General features: G+C 44.5%; 1 long non-coding RNA gene across 1 annotated transcript; it reads right to left on the bottom strand.

The window, feature by feature from the left end:
* Window positions 1-11,690: 11,690 nt before the first annotated feature.
* Window positions 11,691-17,170, bottom strand: LOC115471015. The gene is made up of 3 exons (XR_003942267.1): window positions 17,087-17,170; window positions 16,122-16,126; window positions 11,691-11,700 (listed from the first exon to the last, which is right to left on the bottom strand). It is a non-coding gene; the product is annotated as an uncharacterized LOC115471015 (long non-coding RNA).
* Window positions 17,171-18,137: the final 967 nt, after the last annotated feature.

The following is an 18,137-nucleotide window of genomic DNA, read 5'->3' on the forward strand; positions in this document are numbered from 1 at the left end:
CCCCATCCTTCCTCCTGACCCTCCAGTACCTGGAAAAAGATGGAGGCAGGAGGCCAGGAGCAACACCTTTCACCCTCCTGCCTAGGCCTGCCCTGCACAAAATGGCAGCACCCAGCCCTGCCTGGTGCACCCTGGGATGCATTGGGTGGGGCTAAGCACCATATAAGGAAGGAACACCATTCTTGCCTCAGGAGCAGGGAGTGCATTCGGTGTTTGTGATTCTTCCTTGGGGGATTGGGAGAGGGGGTGGGGGTTCAGTGATGGGGATGTGGTCCACTGGTATCATGTGGGAATTTTTTGCTGGGTTGGGAGGCGTGGGGAGGAGTCTGAAGGGGGTGTAGAGGGATAGGGGTTCACTTGGACTACAAGGGATTTTTTGTGGAGGGGGTTGAGAGGCATGAGGGGGGTGCAAGGAGTCAGGTGAGGGGGGGGGGGGGGTTGGCAGGGAGTGTCGGGGTTGGGTTGGTTCTGCATAGAGAGCCGTCATATGCATTTGACAGTTTGGCGTCGCAAACAGCAACCGATGCACAAAGGGGGATCTGTGCAGCTCATTTACATGTGATCCCCTTTCTGCATTGGTGGCTGTTTGTGACTTGCTAAATTTTCCCAAGGCAGCCTTATTTTACCCTTAGCTTTTGAATTAGGTCTGAGAAGCCAAAACTACTTTTTTTTCCCCCATCAAAATACTTCAAGCATGTTAACACATTTCTTGCAGTCAAGCAAATTCTCACTTGCGGAAGCTTCCACAATTCACTTAGCTCACTCACAGATAGCACTCCCTGCCTCTGGGCCATCTGACCTTTTTACAAAAAAATTAAAAAAAAAGTTCTGTGATACAATTCTCGCTGGGAGTAGTGCGGCCAATCAGCAACCTGCTCTCATAACTTTCAGCAGCCAATCAGCATCCAGCTTTCATGACCTCAGGCATAGCTACACTTCCCAATTTTAATACAGGTTTAAAATAATATTGAACAACTTTGATTTGCTATTAAACCTCAGTTATACATGTCAGAAGACACTAAATTTTACTTGTATGCAAAAAAATTCCCACAATTTAAGCACTTTAGAATTTTGTAATTGATTCTGAACTATTTTAATCAAATGCAAGCCCTAATAGTGCTCCTGCCACTGTGTAAGCAAACATAGAATTACCATACATCTGGTTTTTACCTGGACATGTCCTATTTTTGAGGATATGGCTGGGCAACTGAGTGGGTTTTGCCAGCCTGCCTGTTTGTCCGGATTTGTGGACGAACGGTCAGGCTTTCAGGTGGACGGGCAGGCAGGCATCCTATCCTCCCTTCTCCTCCTTTAGTGTGGTGACCTCTCCGGTGCATCTGCAGACTGTCTTTCTCCTGACGCTGATTTAAAATGACTTCCGCAGAAGTCTTGCAAAGTCACTGCTTGAACTCTGGGCACTCATTTTGAATCGGCGCAGGGAGAAAGACAGTCTGTAGACACGCTGGGCAGGAAAGAGGGGCCTCTTTCCTGCCCCAAAGAGGTCACTAGACCACCAGGGCACCACACTAAGGTAAAGGAGGGGAGGGATAGTGAAAGGAGTCATGTGGGTGGAGGGAGGCTAGAAAATTGGGGAGGGGATCTACATGGGGGGAGAGAGGGAACCTGGTTTTCTTTGGGGGGGGGGGGTTCAAAGTGACAGGGGGTGGGGTGGGGTGTGGTAGGGGGCAGGACATGTGTCCTCTTTTTTCTTAGGGCAAATATGGTAACCCTAAACAAACAGTACTGCTCAGGAGCCACTTACCACTCTCCCAGGATCTCCAGGAGACTGATTAAAGCCCCAGGAGACCCAGGTTTAAAAATAAAAAAACCTGGTTACATTAATACTCCCAAGTTACTAGCTGGATTACCTCAGGGCAGCGGTTCTCAACTGGTGTTTCACAGGGCCGGCACATAGTAGTGGGGTTTTGTTTGTTTTGTTTACTTTTAAAGCATGCGGCATGTCTTTCTCCCTTCTCCCAATGCATGGAGCAGATCAAACATCCCCCTCCCATCAAATCCAGCACTGCTTCCCTCTTCTTCCTCCCTCAAAGTCACCTGGTCTGTCAAATCTGCATTGTCTATCGGCCCCTGCATTGTAAATAGGCTGCCTTGGTCAGCGCCAGATCCTTCCCTCTGTCAATTCCCGCTCATGTGTACACAGGAAGTTGTATCAGAGAGGCAGAACATGGCAGAGGGAAGAATCCGGTGCTATCCCAGGCAGCCTATTAACACTGCAGGGGCCGGCAGACAACGCAGGTTTGATGGACCGAGGTGGTATCGGAGGAGGTAGAAAAGAAAGCAGCATTGGACTTGGGGGGGGGGGGGGGGGTGATGAAGGAAGAAGAGGGAACAACATTGGACTTGTGGGGGTGGGGGTTGAGGGAAACAGAGAGATTGTTGCTGGACTCGTGAGGAGGGGGCTTGAGGGAAACAGAGGGAGTAATGCTGGACTAACAGGGAAGGGGGGCCTTAGGGAAACAGAGGTAGTGTTGCTGGACTCACATGGAGGGAGGCCTGAGGGAAACAGAGAGTGTTGCTGGACTCATGGGGGGGGGGGTTGAGAGAAATAGAGGGAGTATTGATGGACTCATAGGGGGGGTTGAGGAAAATAGAGGGACTGTTGCTGGATTCACAGGGAGGGAGGCTAAGGGAATCAGAGAGAGTGCTGCTGGACTCATGGGGGGGCTGAAGAAAAGAGAGGGAGTATTGCTGGAATCACAGGGAGGGGGCATGAGGGAAACAGGTAGTGTTGCTGGACTCATGGGGGGAGGGTTTTGAGGGAAATAGAGGGAGTGTTGCTGGAATCACAGTGGGGCTGAGAGAAACAGAGGTAGCATTGCTGGACTCATAGGGAAGAGGCTAAAGGAAACAGAGGGAATGTTGCTAGACTCACAGGGAAAGGGGGCTGAGGGAAACATATGGAGTGTTGCTCAACTCACAGAGGGGGGCTGAGGGAAGAAGGAGTGTTACTGGGCTCGAGGGCTTAGAGCAAAAAAGGGAGAGGCCCTGGTCTCATGGGGGGGGGGGGGGGGGGGGGGGGAGGGAAGGAAAATGTGCCGAACCCATGGGGCTAGGTGCAGGGAGGGGAAGATGTGATAGACCTGCAGGGGGAGGGGGACAGGAGAAATGCCAGGGTAAGGGATTCAGGGAGAGAGGAGGAAGATGGTGGACCTTTGGGAGAGGGTGTAGACCATTGGGGAGCAGAGAGAGTGAGAAAAAGAAGAGGAAAGATGCTAACCACAGGTGATGCAGCTACACAAACCCTAATGTAATGCTTCTTCCCATGTTGAGTTGGAGGTAAACCACACAACGCGAGAATGAGCACAGATTTGGGATTTATGTAACTGTGTCTTCTGGCATCAGGTTAGATTTCCTGATCTGCTGCCCTGCTGAACATTGAAGCTGCACTTTTTAGGGGTATGGAATGAGGAGGGGAAGGGAGAGGGGACAGGGAGTTGCTGGGCTACAAGGGTGTAAAAAGGGAGAAAGAGGGAAACTTGGTATGGGGGAATCATGTGGGAGAGACCATGGAGGTTCTCAAGGGTATGAGGATGAGGAGGCCAGAAAAGGTGTAGACAGGAGAGATAGGAGGGTGAGAGGTGTTGGAATGTAGATAGGTACTGGTAAGTGAAATATAGATGGAGGACTGAAGAGTGAAGGTGAAATTTGAGGGGGAGGGGAGACAGAATAGAAAGAAAGAGGAAATATATCAGAGACAAATATAGTGAGGGAATATAAGACGATAGGAACAAAGTGCGGAAAGGAGGGAAAGAGAGCAGAAGACAGGAAAACAGAAAAGAAGAAACTTGTACCGACATACTTGGAAAAATAAAGTACCTAGACAAAGGTAGAAAAGTGTTTTATTTTGAATTTATTTTGGTGGAATATGTTAGCCTTTGGGAAATGTGCATCATGGATGTCTTTGTATTTTGTTTAGTACAAGAGGAAATGCATTTCTATTTTTATTTCTCCTATGTTGGGGTACATACCTCGTTTGACTTCTGGGGTTTCCTGTTCAATTTTTGTCTATATTTCTATTTCTAATTTGTGATCCCTTGATCTGTATTCGGTGTGGGCTTGTCTGTGCTTTGTGTGTGAAGGAGGCGTGTTATTCTGTTTGCAAGTAGTTTTTGTGTAGATCTCTGTAGCAGTCCTATTTGTTCTGTTTTTACTAGTAGTAGATGCATTTGTGTTTCAGGGCCCTGTGTGTGATAGCTATAGTGCTGCCTGTTCTTGAGTAGGGTCCTTGTTTAAAGCATAAGAATCAGTGCTGCTGTTCTATGGAAGATTGTATGTTGAGTTAGGATTTATTTAGGTCTTGTGTTAGTTCACAATCAGGCTCATTTTTGAAAGAGAAGGATGCCCATCTTTCGACACAAATCGGAAGATGGGCGTCCTTCTTCCAGGGTCATCCAAATCGGCATAATCAAAAGCCAATTTTGGACATCCCCAACTGCTTTCCGTTGCAGGGACGACCAAAGTTCAAGGGGGCTTATCAGAGGCGTAGTGAAGGCAGGACTTGGGAGTGGCTAACACATGGACGTCCTCGACCCATAATGGAAAAACAAAGGGTGTCCCTGAAGAGCACTTGGACGACTTTACCTGATCCTGTTTTTCTTACAAACAAGGCATAAAAAGGTGGCTGAAATGACCAGATGACCATCGGAGAGAATCGGGAATGACCTCCCATTACTCCCCCAGTAGTCACTAACCCCCTCCCGCCCTCAAAAAACATCTTTTAAAACATGCCATGCCAGCCTCAGATGTCATACTCAGGTCCATCACAGCAGTATGCAGGTACCTACAGATATCTGGGCAGGTCACTTAACCCTCCATTGCCCCGGATACAAAATGAGTACCTGTATATAATGTGTAAACCACTTTGATTGTAACCACGGAAAGGCGGTATATTCATTTTATTTTTATTCTATTTATGCATTCTTGTATCCACTATTTTTCAAAAACAAGTTTCGGTTCAAAGTGGCTTAAAATTTACAGTTACATGAAGTTACAGTAGTGTTTTTCAGAAAGTATTGTAGAACATCTGTAGCTTATGTGGTTAGTTATAAATGTTTGAAAAGGTAGGTCTTCAGTTCTTTTCTGAACTGAAGATAATTGGTGATGCTTCTTGTGGCCTTGGGTATTGAGTTCCACCATTTGGAGCCCAGGTAGCTGAATGAGGCCATATAGATGGTTTTGTAAATTATGGGTAGGTGGAGAAATAGGTAGTTTCTGGTTTCTAGGCTTGCATTTCTAGGGGATAATTCGATCAGATCTAGCATATATTCAGGAGACATTCCAAATAGCATTTTGTAGGTGAGGATGCTAATTTTGAAGAATAGTTTTGCCTTCATTAGCAACCAGTGTAATATATATATTTTATTTTATTTTTTTCTTTACAAATCTTCAATTGAAGAGTCTCATGTTTTTAAAATCAAAATTAAATGCAGTTTAATTAAATTTAAAGTCTCTTTATTCTTGTCTGGTTTGTTACACTGGTATCTGTCCCTTTAAAAGGTTTCTCCAAGCTGATTGGCCAAGATAAGCATGGCGTCTGATGTAGCTGATTATATAACAGCGGCCATTTTTTTCTCTTGTCACTTATCTTTTGAATGACTATCAATGCGGAGGTAAAGTGGCAGTTTCAGCTTTTTCTGTTATAAGCAACTGGCACAGATAGTAATTTTTGTTTCTATTTTTAGATCACACGTGGACCACTGAACCCTGATGCAGGTCTACGAAATGACGGCCATCGTTGGTCGTGGCCGACGTGTATTCAGAATCCGCTAAAGAATCCGCAAGTTGAACTACACCAGATAAGCTAAGTATATTCTGGTGTGAGTTTAATTGTTCATAAGAGAAGTCGATCTGTTTATTTGAGTCAAAGAAAGTGAAGTGTTGGAATACACAATTGTTCAGATCTAATAGAGGTCTTTAGGCCAATGATGAAGAAGTCCAGCCCCTGAAGCTGAGTTATGCTAGGAGCTTCTCGAGACCTTTCCTCTAAAAATACAGACGTACTCATGCTGAGTTTATTGAGATCTCCCCATCGTCTATAAATTTGTTCACAGCATATACACACAGAAATGCTGATTCTGCCCTGCTCCACCCTCAGAAATGCCTACAGGGATATCCTATAACAGGAAGTGCTCTTTTCTGAGTGTCTACTTTTATGCATCTAAAACCCCTGGTAATGTTCTAAGCATGTATTTGAGTGCAGAAATGCTTCTATTCATGCTGAAGTAATTTATAAGATTACCCCCATACTGAACACTTTGCTGGCGGAGTTGTGCTTGATGGTACTCTTTTGAAAGTGATTAAAAACTTTCCTATTTAGGCTGGCATGTTTAGACCGCAGAGAACTCTGTATTTGTTTAAGGATACCAGCAGCAGTAGAATGAGGCATAAGTGTTGAAGGTGGTTTAGGGGTCCTTTTGCTAAGCTGTGAAAGCGATTACATGTGCCCAACATGCTCCAAATTGGAGTTACGGCTCAGCTACCGCGTGGTTCTTGCGGTAATTTCATTTTTAGTATGCGTCCAATACACGCGACTGAAAAATAATTTTTATTTTCGGGTGTGCGTATTAGGCGCGCCAAGTGGCATTTCACGCACATAAGTTATTACTGCACAGTTACCGCATGAGAGTTTATCACTAGGTCAATGGCTGGTGGTAAGGTCTCAGACCCAAAATGGATGCGCAACAATTTTCATTTTTCCGCACATCCATTTTCGACAAAAATTTTAAAAGACATTTTTTACAGGTGCGCTGAAAAATGATTCTATACTTGCCCAAAACCTATGCCTACACTACTGCAACCCCCCTCCCCCTCAGCCCCGTCCAACTTTAACCACTACCTCCAGGAATCTCCAGGCTATTGACCCTCCCACCCTATCCTCTAGTATTTCTAATCTCTTCCCCTCCATCATGTCCTCCGAGTCTGTCGACAAGGCTGTCTCCGCTTACAATGCCACTCTCTCCTCTGCTCTTGACACCCTCGCACTATCCACCTCCCGTCCCACTAAGCGTACTATTCCCCAGCCATGGCTGACCCCTTGTATCCGTTACCTTCACTCCTGCTCCCGATCTGCTGAATGCCTCTGGAGGAAATCCCGCACCCATTCAGATTTCCTTCACTACAAATTCATGCTATCCTCCTTCCACTCCTCCCTATTCCTTGTCAAACAGGATTATTACACCCAATTGACCAATTCTCTCAGCTCCAACCCCCGCCCTCCACTCCCACCCCCCCCCCTCTCTCTCTCCTCAATCACTGGCTGATTACTTCCGCGACAAGGTGCAAAAGATCAACCTTGAGTTCACTACCAAGCCATCTCCTCCTCTTCACCCTTCAATCCTCTCCCTCAACCAATCAACCCAGGCCTCCTTCTCCTCCTTTCCCGACATCACCGAGGAGGAAACCGCTCGCCTTCTTTCCTCCTCGAAATGCACCACCTGCTCTTCTGATCCCATCCCCACCAACCTACTTAACATCATCGCTCATACTGTCACCCCCGCCATCTGTCATATCCTCAACCTCTCTCTCTCCACTGCAACTGTCCCTGACACCTTCAAGCACACCGTAGTCACACCTCTCCTCAAAAAACCATCACTTGACCCTACCTGTCCCTCCAACTACCACCCCATCTCCCTCCTACCCTTCCTCTCCAAAATACTTGAGCGTGCCGTTCACAGCCGCTGCCTTGATTTTCTCTCCTCTCATGCTATCCTCGATCCACTTCAATCCGGTTTTTGCCCTCTACACTCGACAGAAACAACACTCTCTAAAGTCTGTAATGACCTGTTCCTTGCCAAATCCAGAGGCCACTACTCCATCCTCATCCTTGTCGATCTATCCGCCGCTTTTGACACTGTCAATCATGATTGACTTCTTGCCACACTGTCCTCATTTGGGTTCCAGGGCTCTGTCCTCTCCTGGTTCTCCTCTTATCTCTCCCACCGCACCTTCAGAGTTCACTCTCATGGATCCTCCTCCACCCCCATCCTGCTATCTGTTGGTGTGCCCCAGGGATCTGTCCTTGGACCCCTTCTCTTCTCAATCTACACCTCTTCCCTGGGCTCCCTGATCTCATCTCATGGTTTCCAGTATCATCTCTATGCTGATGACACCCAGCTGTATCTCTCCACACCAGACATCACCGCGGAGACCCAGGCAAAGGTATCAGCCTGCTTATCCGACATTGCTGCCTGGATGTCCAACCGCCACCTGAAACTGAACATGTCCAAGACCGAGCTCATCGTCTTTCCACCAAAACCCACTTCTCCTCTTCCTCCATTTTCTATCTCAGTTGATAACACCTTCATCCTCCCCGTCTCATCTGCCCGCAACCTCGGAGTCATCTTTGACTCCTCCCTCTCCTTCTCTGTGCATATCCAGCAGATAGCCAAGACCTGTCGCTTCTTCCTCTTTAACATCAGCAAAATTCGCCCTTTCCTCTCTGAACACACCACCCGAACTCTCGTCCAAACTCTCATTACCTCTCACCTTGACTACTGCAACTTACTCCTCACCGGCCTCCCACTTAGCCACCTATCCCCCCTTCAATCTGTTCAGAACTCTGCTGCACGTCTTATATTCCGCCAGAACCGATATACTCATATCACCCCTCTTCTCAGGTCACTTCACTGGCTGCCAATCAGATACCGCATTCAGTTCAAGCTTCTCCTTCTTACCTACAAATGCACTCAGTCTGCTGCCCCTCACTACCTCTCTACCCTCATCTCCCCTTACGTTCCCGCCCGAAACCTCCGTTCACAGGACAAATCCCTCCTCTCATTACCCTTCTCCACCACCGCCAACTCCAGGCTCCGCTCATTCTGCCTTGCCTCACCCTATGCTTGGAACAACCTTCCCGAGCCCTTATGCCAAGCCCCCTCCCTGCCCATCTTCAAGTCTTTGCTCAAAGCCCACCTCTTCAATGCTGCGTTCAGCACCTAACTCTTTCAGGAAATCCAGACTGCCCCAATTTGACTGCCCCTATCAGACTGACTGTTCACGTGTCCTTTAGATTGTAAGCTCTTTGAGCAGGGACTGTCCTTCTATGTTAAATTGTACAGCGCTGCGTAACCCTAGTAGTGCTTTAGAAATGTTAAGTAGTAGTAGTAGTAGTAAGCCATTCTTCAGCGCACCTTAGTAAAAGGACCCCATAAGTATTTATGATTTTATAGTTCATTTTATTATTACTTTTATGTTTGCTGTTGTTTTTAGAATTATGATTGCTGAATAAGCATAGTAATGCTTATAGATGTAAGTTTTAAACTGCATTGAACTTTGGAAAGATTGGGATATAATCTCAAGAAAGATATAGTAGAATTGGAAAAGGTGCAGCGAAGGGAACTAAAATGATAGCGGGGATGGGACGACTTCCCTATGAAGAAAGACTAAGGAGGCTAGGGCTATACAGCTTGGAGAAGAGACAGCTGAGGGGAGACATGATAGAAGTATATAAAATAATGAGTGGAGTGGAACAGGTGGATGTGAAGCGTCTGTTCACGCTTTCCAAAAATACTAGGACTAGGGGGCATGCAATGAAACTACAGTGTAGTAAATTTAAAACAAATCGGAGAAAGTTTTTCTTCACCCAACGTGTAATTAAACTCTGGAATTCGTTGCCGGAGAAAGTGGTGAAGGCGGTTAGCTTAGCAGAGTTTAAAAAGGGGTTGGACGGTTTCCTAAAGGACAAGTCCATAAACTGCTACTAAACGGACTTAGAAAAATCCAAAATTCCAGGAATAACATGTATAGAATGTTTGTACGTTTGGGAAGCTTGCCAGGTGCCCTTGGCCTGGATTGGCCGCTGTCGTGGACAGGATGCTGGGCTCGATGGACCCTTGGTCTTTTCCCAGTATGGCATTACTTATGTACTTATGTAATCCTTTTAAATAAAAAATAAATAATAAATACATAAATAAAATATTATTTTAAATATATTTTGAAGAAAGCCAGAAGGCCAGTTTTGAATTTGCTATTTTTGGGATGACACGTGGTGAATCCCCTAGTCTAATGTTCATATCTGATCAAAGTAAAATTAATTGACTGGTCAAGGAGAGAAGATAGGATTGAAATTAAATTGAACTGTAGGGTATTTATCTCTAATAGGAAGTGGAGAGAGACAAGCAAGCAATGAAAAGCATGTAGTGAGGCCTATAGAATAGAACGTAAATGAAACAACCAAAGAAGGAAGAAAGATTAACACAGAGAAGCATCAAAAAAGTTGAGAAAAATGGGGATAGAACGATATAATATTACTGATATAGTCACAAGAATCACAGGTGGGAAATGGAGGTAAAGAAAATGTGGGAAAGTCACAATTCATTTAAGATTACAAAATGAAAGTTCCATGCTGATGAACTAGTAGAACCTTTCTCCTCAAACTTGTCTGAGTGCATGTGTGGATCAAATAAACAAACAACAGCAATAACAAAAAAGAACACATCTTATAGGCCTACTTTTCTTCAGGAAAAGCCCAGCCACGAAAGAAACAGAAGGAAGGCATAGGAAAATGTCTATATATTGAGCCATATAAACTTCAGAAGACACAAACTAGACCAGGGAGGCAGAACAGCAGAACTAGAATGTAGTAGGGATATGAAGTCTACTTTCATAAGTAAATGCTGAGCAAAGTGGTCCACTATTCAAAATAAAAGTAGTGGCTACCGAGTATCTGAAGTCTTTTCCTCTTTGCTCTTTTGATGACATAGAGATAGATTTACTTGCGAGTTGTGGATCTGAATGTATGAAATATGCAAGGAGATTTATGTACACATTTTCACCATTTCCAGATCAGGTATAAATTTGTGCACTATTGGGGTTGGTTCTGGTTGCCTACTTTATAAAGGCAAATAGGCACCTTCTTGAACTTTCAATCTAAGAATCTAGTTATCAATTGAAATTACCCCCATATGATTAAACTCTCAATCCTGCATAACATATTATCTTAGTGATTGCATGGCATTGAGTTTAATTATAAACTGCCTATAAGATTTTTCTTATAAAATTTTTAGAGTCTCCAGGCTTATTAATTTAATATTCCTGCACAGGTTCACAGATCCTGAGACATCAGCAAGTTCAATGTGTTACAAGTCTTGCTTATTAGAAAGCAGAGTAGCTTAGTGGTTAGTGCAGTGGACGTTTAGCCTGGGGAACTGAGTTCAATTCCCACTACAGCACCTTGTGACTCTGGGCAAGTCACTTAACTCTCCATTGCCCCTCATACAAAATAAGTACCTGAATTTATGTAAACCGCTTTGAATGTGGTTGCAAAAACCTCAGAAAGGCAGTATATCAAGTTCCATTTCCCTTCCTTTCCCTCCATGATTAAATTTCTGTCCTACCAAGATGCTCTTTTTCAACCTTTCTACTATGTGATCACTAAGGATCCAGAGGTTTATGGATTATTCAGGATCCCGGATGAAATAGAACATGAAAATCATTGTGGAGTTTATGTAAAGCAGAGCAGATTGGTATATATCTTCTTACTTTGGAACATTCCTATTTATTTTCTTAAGTCTCTAGACTGGAATTCAGTAGACATGTATAAACACAATGGAAATGAGACAGAGAGAAGAACGCGGTGGTCAGGGTGTGGGTGGGGGCAGGAGGCTGAACTTGGAAGAGAGGAAGAATTACTTCTTTGTCATAAAAGATCTTTGAACTGGTTATCCAGTCAGTATTATATAACTCATGGGTCACCCTCTTATGATTCTGGGGAAAGACTCTTCAATGCATCTGAAAATAATCATGTTGGACCAGATCCACTCATCATTATTGCCATACACCAAAGATATTGAGGAGTGGCCTAGTGGTTAGAGTGGTGGACTTTGGCCCTGGGGAACTGGGTTCAATTCCCACTGCAGGCACAGGCAGCTCCTTGTGAGTCTGGGCAAGTCACTTAACCCCCCATTGCCCCAGGTACAAATAAGTACCTGTATATAATATGTAAGCCACATTGAGCCTGCTATGAGTGGGAAAGTGTGGGGTACAAATGTAATTAAAAAAAACACCCTTTCTAAAACATCTTACATGGGTGTGTTCCTAAACAACAGAGGTGCTAGCTATTGTGTTTTTCTGTGTTTATAAAGCATTTTAAGTTGAATTATGTTCAAAGATGGCACTAAGAAATGCACTATAACATAATGTAACATGCCAATAGCCAGAGACCAGGAAAGAACCACGAAGCTGAAAAGTTTGGGACCCCACCCACCTCTTCTTGCTTGACAGATGAATAAGAAAGTTTCTTTGTCTAACACATTAGTCCTTCAGATTTCATGGGCAGAAATAACTGATGCTGTACCGGTGAAATGAGACAGCTAAATTACAGAAGAGTAATGAAATGTGTCTGTAGGACGCTGGAGCCCAGAAAACTCAACATTCATTACTTTGCTCATTTCATTTTTCAAGTAATATCTGATACAAATGATAGTTCCGATAGCTCTGAATCCTACAAGAAAAGGAGGAGGACCACTGCCAGCTGCTTGTTTTAGAAGATGAGGGCAGGCTTTCTGAACAAACAGAATACCTGTCTCTGGAAGGTTTCTGCTCTTTTTTTTTTCCTCCATAATTTGAGAATCAGCTAGAGAAGTGCATTGTGAGAATATACTGCATAGCTTTAGAGCCATTACAATGATTGAAAAACAGTTGTCATCTGTGCAGCTTTGGTTGGAAAATATATATTTTCTTTTCTAAATAAATATGCAGTTTTTTTAAGGTACTCAAGTGAATGTTTGTATTTCTCCATCCCCCTCCCTCTCTCTCTCTCCCCTATGCCCTCCATGCCACAAAGAATCTCCTGCTACTGTCACTATCCTGCAATGCATCCTGTTAGCTGAACTCTCAAAACAGTGTGGGAGCTAGAAAGTCAACATCAAGTCAAAAGCAGGTGTTTTCAATCGTAAACTAAATATTACCTGGAAAAAACGATACCATTTTCCCTCTTTTCACACCTCATCTATGAGTGGAGAAGCAGCCTAGTGGTTTGTGCAGCAACCAGAGAACTTGGAGAGCTGGGTTTGATTCCCACTATAGCTCCTTGTGATTCAAATTACTTAACCTTCAACTGCCCAAGGTACAAACCCCCACCCTCTAGTTTGCAGCAGTCAGCATTTTTTTAAACACTGATCATCACCTGCTAAATTATTCCCTGATTTTCAGTGCTGGGCACTGAATTTCGGGGGATAAATTGGGGCAGGCAGGCTGCTGGAGACCATGCAGGCCTAGCTGATATTCAGCCGGGGCTGCATAAGAGTTATGTGGCCCCGGCTGAATATTGGGCCTCTCTGGCCCGCATAACTTTCTTTTCTTTTTAAACAAACTCCCTCTCACCAATGTTCCCTATTTCCCTCCTTCCCTCCCCCCAGCGTGCATTAAGACCCCCTGTAGGACCCCCTACCCCTGCCTCCCTCCGGGATTACCTACATCCCTGGTGGTCCAGTGGGATCCTTGGGGGGTAGGAGCACAGCTTCCTCACTCCTGCCCCTTGTGGTTCCTCAGTAAAATGTCTACCACAACCTCACGCAGCAGCTCGCGGTTCTTTGCCAATTCTTTAGCCAATAATTTGACATCCACAATCAGCAATGAAATAGGTCTATAAGAGGTGCACAAAGTATGATATTTGTCAAGTTTCGGAATTACAGAAATCCAGGCCTCCATCATAGAGGGAGGTAAAGCATCTCCTGTTTGCACCCCATTAAGAATATTAGCTAAAAGAGGAGCCAAGCCAGAGGCAAAGCACTTATAAAAGTTGTTTGGTAACCAGTGGCGTACCAAGGGGGGGCGGTGGGGCGGTCCGCCCTGGGTGCACGCTGCTGGGGGGGTGCCGCGCACCTGTCGGCTCTTCGTTTTCATGCTCCCTTTGCCCCGGAAGTTTACTTCCTGTTCCGGGGCAGAGGGAGCATGAAAACGAAGAGTCAGCAGGCGCGCGGCACCCCCCCCCAGCAGCGTGCACCCGGGGGGGGGGTTCTTTCGCCGGGGGATTGGGGGTTCTTTCACCTGGGGGGGCGTCGCACTGTTCCGGGGGGGGGGGGGGGGCGCTGCACCCGGGGGGCGGGGCCCATCGGCGATCCGCCTCGGGTGTCACCCCCCCCTAGGAACGCCACTGTTGGTAACCCATCCAAACCAGGCGATTTATCTAAGGGAAGTTCTTTAATAGCTTGCTGGACTTCCAACAGGTCAGCACATGATTGAGCAACACAGATATGGGGAAGAGCACAATTCGACAAGTACTGATCAGTGGCTTCAGAGCAAATAGTAATGTCCTTAGAGTAGAGAGATTGGTAGAAATCCTGAAACTGCTGCCAGATCTGAGCTGATTTCTTCAGTAGTTTGCCTACGTTATCACGTATGCAAAGGATAATACGATTAGTACATATTGCACGAAGCTTTAAGGCTAAGGAATGACCTGCCTTGTTGGTAAATTCGTAATGGAGCAACTTATAGCGTGATTAAATGTGCCACCGTTGATCAGAATAAAAATCATCTAGTTCCAGTTTAGCCGACTGCAGTTTCCTCCACACCACAACCGAGCTCGTGTCTATGCTGTTCCTCTAGACAGCGAATGGTGTCCAGACATTGGGCAAGCTGTGCTCGATGTACATGAGCTCGCCTGCTGTAAAAAATAGCCCAAAGAGAACACTTTCAATATTTTCCAGAGCATTCCCAGTGAAGGCCCACAATTCAAGTTATTATCTAAATATTCTTTTAGCAGTGAACCATATCCCCTCAAGACCTCTGGATCTTGTAACAGAAGAGTATTCAGGGTCAATCACTGGTCCCTATCCTCAACCCGTAATACTGAAACCAAAGCCCAGACTGGAGCATGATCAGAAAGTGTTATACTGCCAATACCAGTCATCAGTCATACTTAGCCAATCAAATATCCAAGAGAATGAAATCTATACGGGAGTAAGAATCATGAGTGGGAGAATAGTAGGTGTAGTCCCGAACCCTAGGATGAGAGATATGCCAAACATCAGATATGCCCAGTGCCTGAGAAAAGGAAGTTAATGCCGAGGAAAACCAGAAGTCAGAACAAGACACAGGGCCCGAATGGTCTAAGGAAGGATCAAAAGTTGTGTTGAGATCTCCTTCCAAAATTAATTTACCCTTTATAAAGGAGGACAAGGCCTCTCGCTAACTAAAGTAAAAGGATTCCTGATGTTTGTTGGGTGCATAAACAGACAAAGGTAATCTCAACCTGGTCCAGAAAAAGATGAAGAAATAAAAAGCACCCTTCTGGGTCACACTTAATCTTGATCACCTGTACCTGCAAAGAAGAGTACATCAGACTAGCAACTCCCCATTTTTTTTTAGAGATTCCTACTGCAGAAGCACAATAGACATGAGGGAAATGAGGGTGAGAAAGGAATTTTTCATGAGCATGCTGAAGGTGAGTCTCCTGCTAAAACACCACTTGTGTTTTCAAATGGAGTAATTCTTTAAAATCTTTTGACATTTCTGAGGTGAGTTCAAACCTTTGTCGTTGTAAGACAGTAATTTTAGATCAGCAGACATTTGATATTATACAGTTACACAGTACCAAACCCCAATAATTCCTCCTCCACCTGGACAAAGCACAGTGGACCCTATTCAGTTCATCCACTCTCCCATAACCATTACCCACTCAAATCCCCCCTCCCCATCCTTATTTACCCAACCATGCATCAAACACTAAACAGCCCCAACACACACTCCCCCCACACACGTTCCAAACAAATAATGCAATGACCCCCCCCCCCCCCCGTACCCAGGGGCATAGCCAGACAACAGATTTTGGGTGGGCCTAGGGAAGAAGTAGGTGGGCACCAATTGTTCTTCCTCCCCCCTCCCCCCAACCACCACCCAAAAAATATCTCAGCTGGTGGGAAAACACTTCTTTCCAACTTGGCAGTCTGCAGCAGGCATTCGCTGAAAACTGAATATAAGCAGGTGCCGCTATCATGGAGAGTAGCGTTTTCGTTACCATCTGGAGGAAGTCTTTAGCTGGCCGAGCTTGGGATCCCACAGCTACCATTAAACGTGTGCTACTGTTGGGTGGGCCTGAGCCCTAAGTGGGTGGGCCCCGGCCCACCCAGGCCCACCTGTGGCTACGCCACTGCCCGTACCACTTGCTCTGATCCACATTCAAACACCACTCTAGATCAGACATTCCCAGACACAGGACACATTCCAGCCTACAAGGCATTTACTCAATCATCCACAAACTGGAAAATACAATATCAGAGTGCACCCTAGGGGTTGTAGAACAGGGAAGTATGAAGACCCAGTCACACAGCTGCAGCTGCAGTCTCCACAACCTTTGACTTCTTAATCTTAGCTGACACTCGCTGCCATCTCTGCAACATAGTCCTGGAAGCAGGAGCCACCTGGCTTGGAGGAGAAACCATAGCTGTAAGATCCACAAAAGAGTCATAGTTATGGGTGGAAAAATGGGTGTTCTGAAATTTATGCACGTAGTTATAGAATATGACCCCATGTGCCTAAATCTGCACGCTGGAATTTTTGCCACATTTTCATTGACATAAAAAGAGATGCATAGTTTTAGGTGCTGAGATATCAACTAAGCGTATTCTATATACTATTATTATTATTTATTTCATTTGTATCCCACATTTTCCCACCTATTTGCAGGCTCAATGTGGCTTACAATACATCATGAATAATAGACATAATAGAGAAAATATACATTTAGTATAACAGAAGGGTTTTGGGCATCATGACAATGATAAAACATTATAGATTTACAAGCAAATATTGTAAGGCAGTTCTGGGTATATGTATAGGCGTTCACATTTGTTGGTCTTTGTGGTATGCTCTGTCAAAGAGATGGGTCTTCAGTAGTTTGCGGAAGTTGGCTGGGTCATAGATCGTTTTCAAGTTCCGTGGCAACGAGTTCCAGAATTGTGTGCCCAGGTAGGAAAAGGTTGACACATGCATTAGTTTGTATTTGAGACCTTTACAGTTGGGGAAGTGAAGATTAAGGAATGTGTGGGATGACCTCTTAGCATTCCTGGGTGGTAAGTCTATCAGGTCTGACATGTAGGCTGGGGCGTCTCCGTGAAAGATATACCACACCTAAATCTAGATGCTGCTTATAGGATACACTTAGTTGGCATTGATATCCGCACTGATTTTTTAGGCACCATATATAGAATCTCCTCCTAAGCGCTTTTTTTGTCAGCACCGATTTTGTAGGCACCATTTAGAGAATTTAGTCTCATGTCTTTGAAAAGTTTCCTTTCCTTGTAATTGCTTACAACTTTTAAACAAGTTATATCTCAAAACATGCTTTATTTTTCATCAGCCTAAAGATGGCCAAGGTCACCTCTTGATTTAATAAGGGCTGTGCCGAGCATCTGGGAAACTAAAGCCAGTATCAATCCAACTCATGCCTTCAGAATTAATTGAAAATGCACTTTAACACCAACTCTCCAACTACCTTGCAACACACAAACTTAATTAAAACAGCCTGAATACCTTCCTGGATATTCTATTTATGTAGCACTGCTACAGTTTACAGATGATAAGGAGCTTCGAGCTGGCATTAAACAAAACTATTTGCATCCTTCCAAAGAAATCTGCAGTGAAATATTTCACTGTCCTTTGATAGTGATCTTTCCACAAGCAAGGATTCCAGCAATACTGTCTGAGAAATATAATTAAAAGGATAAGCTAAACATTTCTGCAATAGTTAAATAGCCATCACCTTCCTTGATATCCTTGCTAAATATAAATGAGAACTTGATCCAGATGAAGAATTGACTGGAACATTTTAAAGATTTGGCAAGTAATCTTGTTTTTAATATAAATAATCTACTAGCTCTGCTAAAATCCAAAATGTCAGCCTAGAACTATGTATCACCATTCAATTATATACTCCATTCTTCCAAAGATATACGTAATCGACCTAATTGTCAAAGCAGCATGAGAAAATGATGCATTTCCTTTTTCAAATGCATTATATTTTCTATGAGTAACAGTAGTTTGAAAATGATTAATACCATTTAGCTTTTAACTGTGAAGATGGAGATCTAAAAGGAATTTTCAAAGGGTCAGCTGAAATTGAAATGACAAATGCTTTAAAGAAAGCTAGTGGGATTTCATTGAGCTGTAATGCCAAAGAA

The sequence above is a fragment of the Microcaecilia unicolor genome, chromosome 5 (assembly GCF_901765095.1).
Source record: "Microcaecilia unicolor chromosome 5, aMicUni1.1, whole genome shotgun sequence".
Lineage (NCBI taxonomy): Eukaryota > Metazoa > Chordata > Amphibia > Gymnophiona > Siphonopidae > Microcaecilia > Microcaecilia unicolor.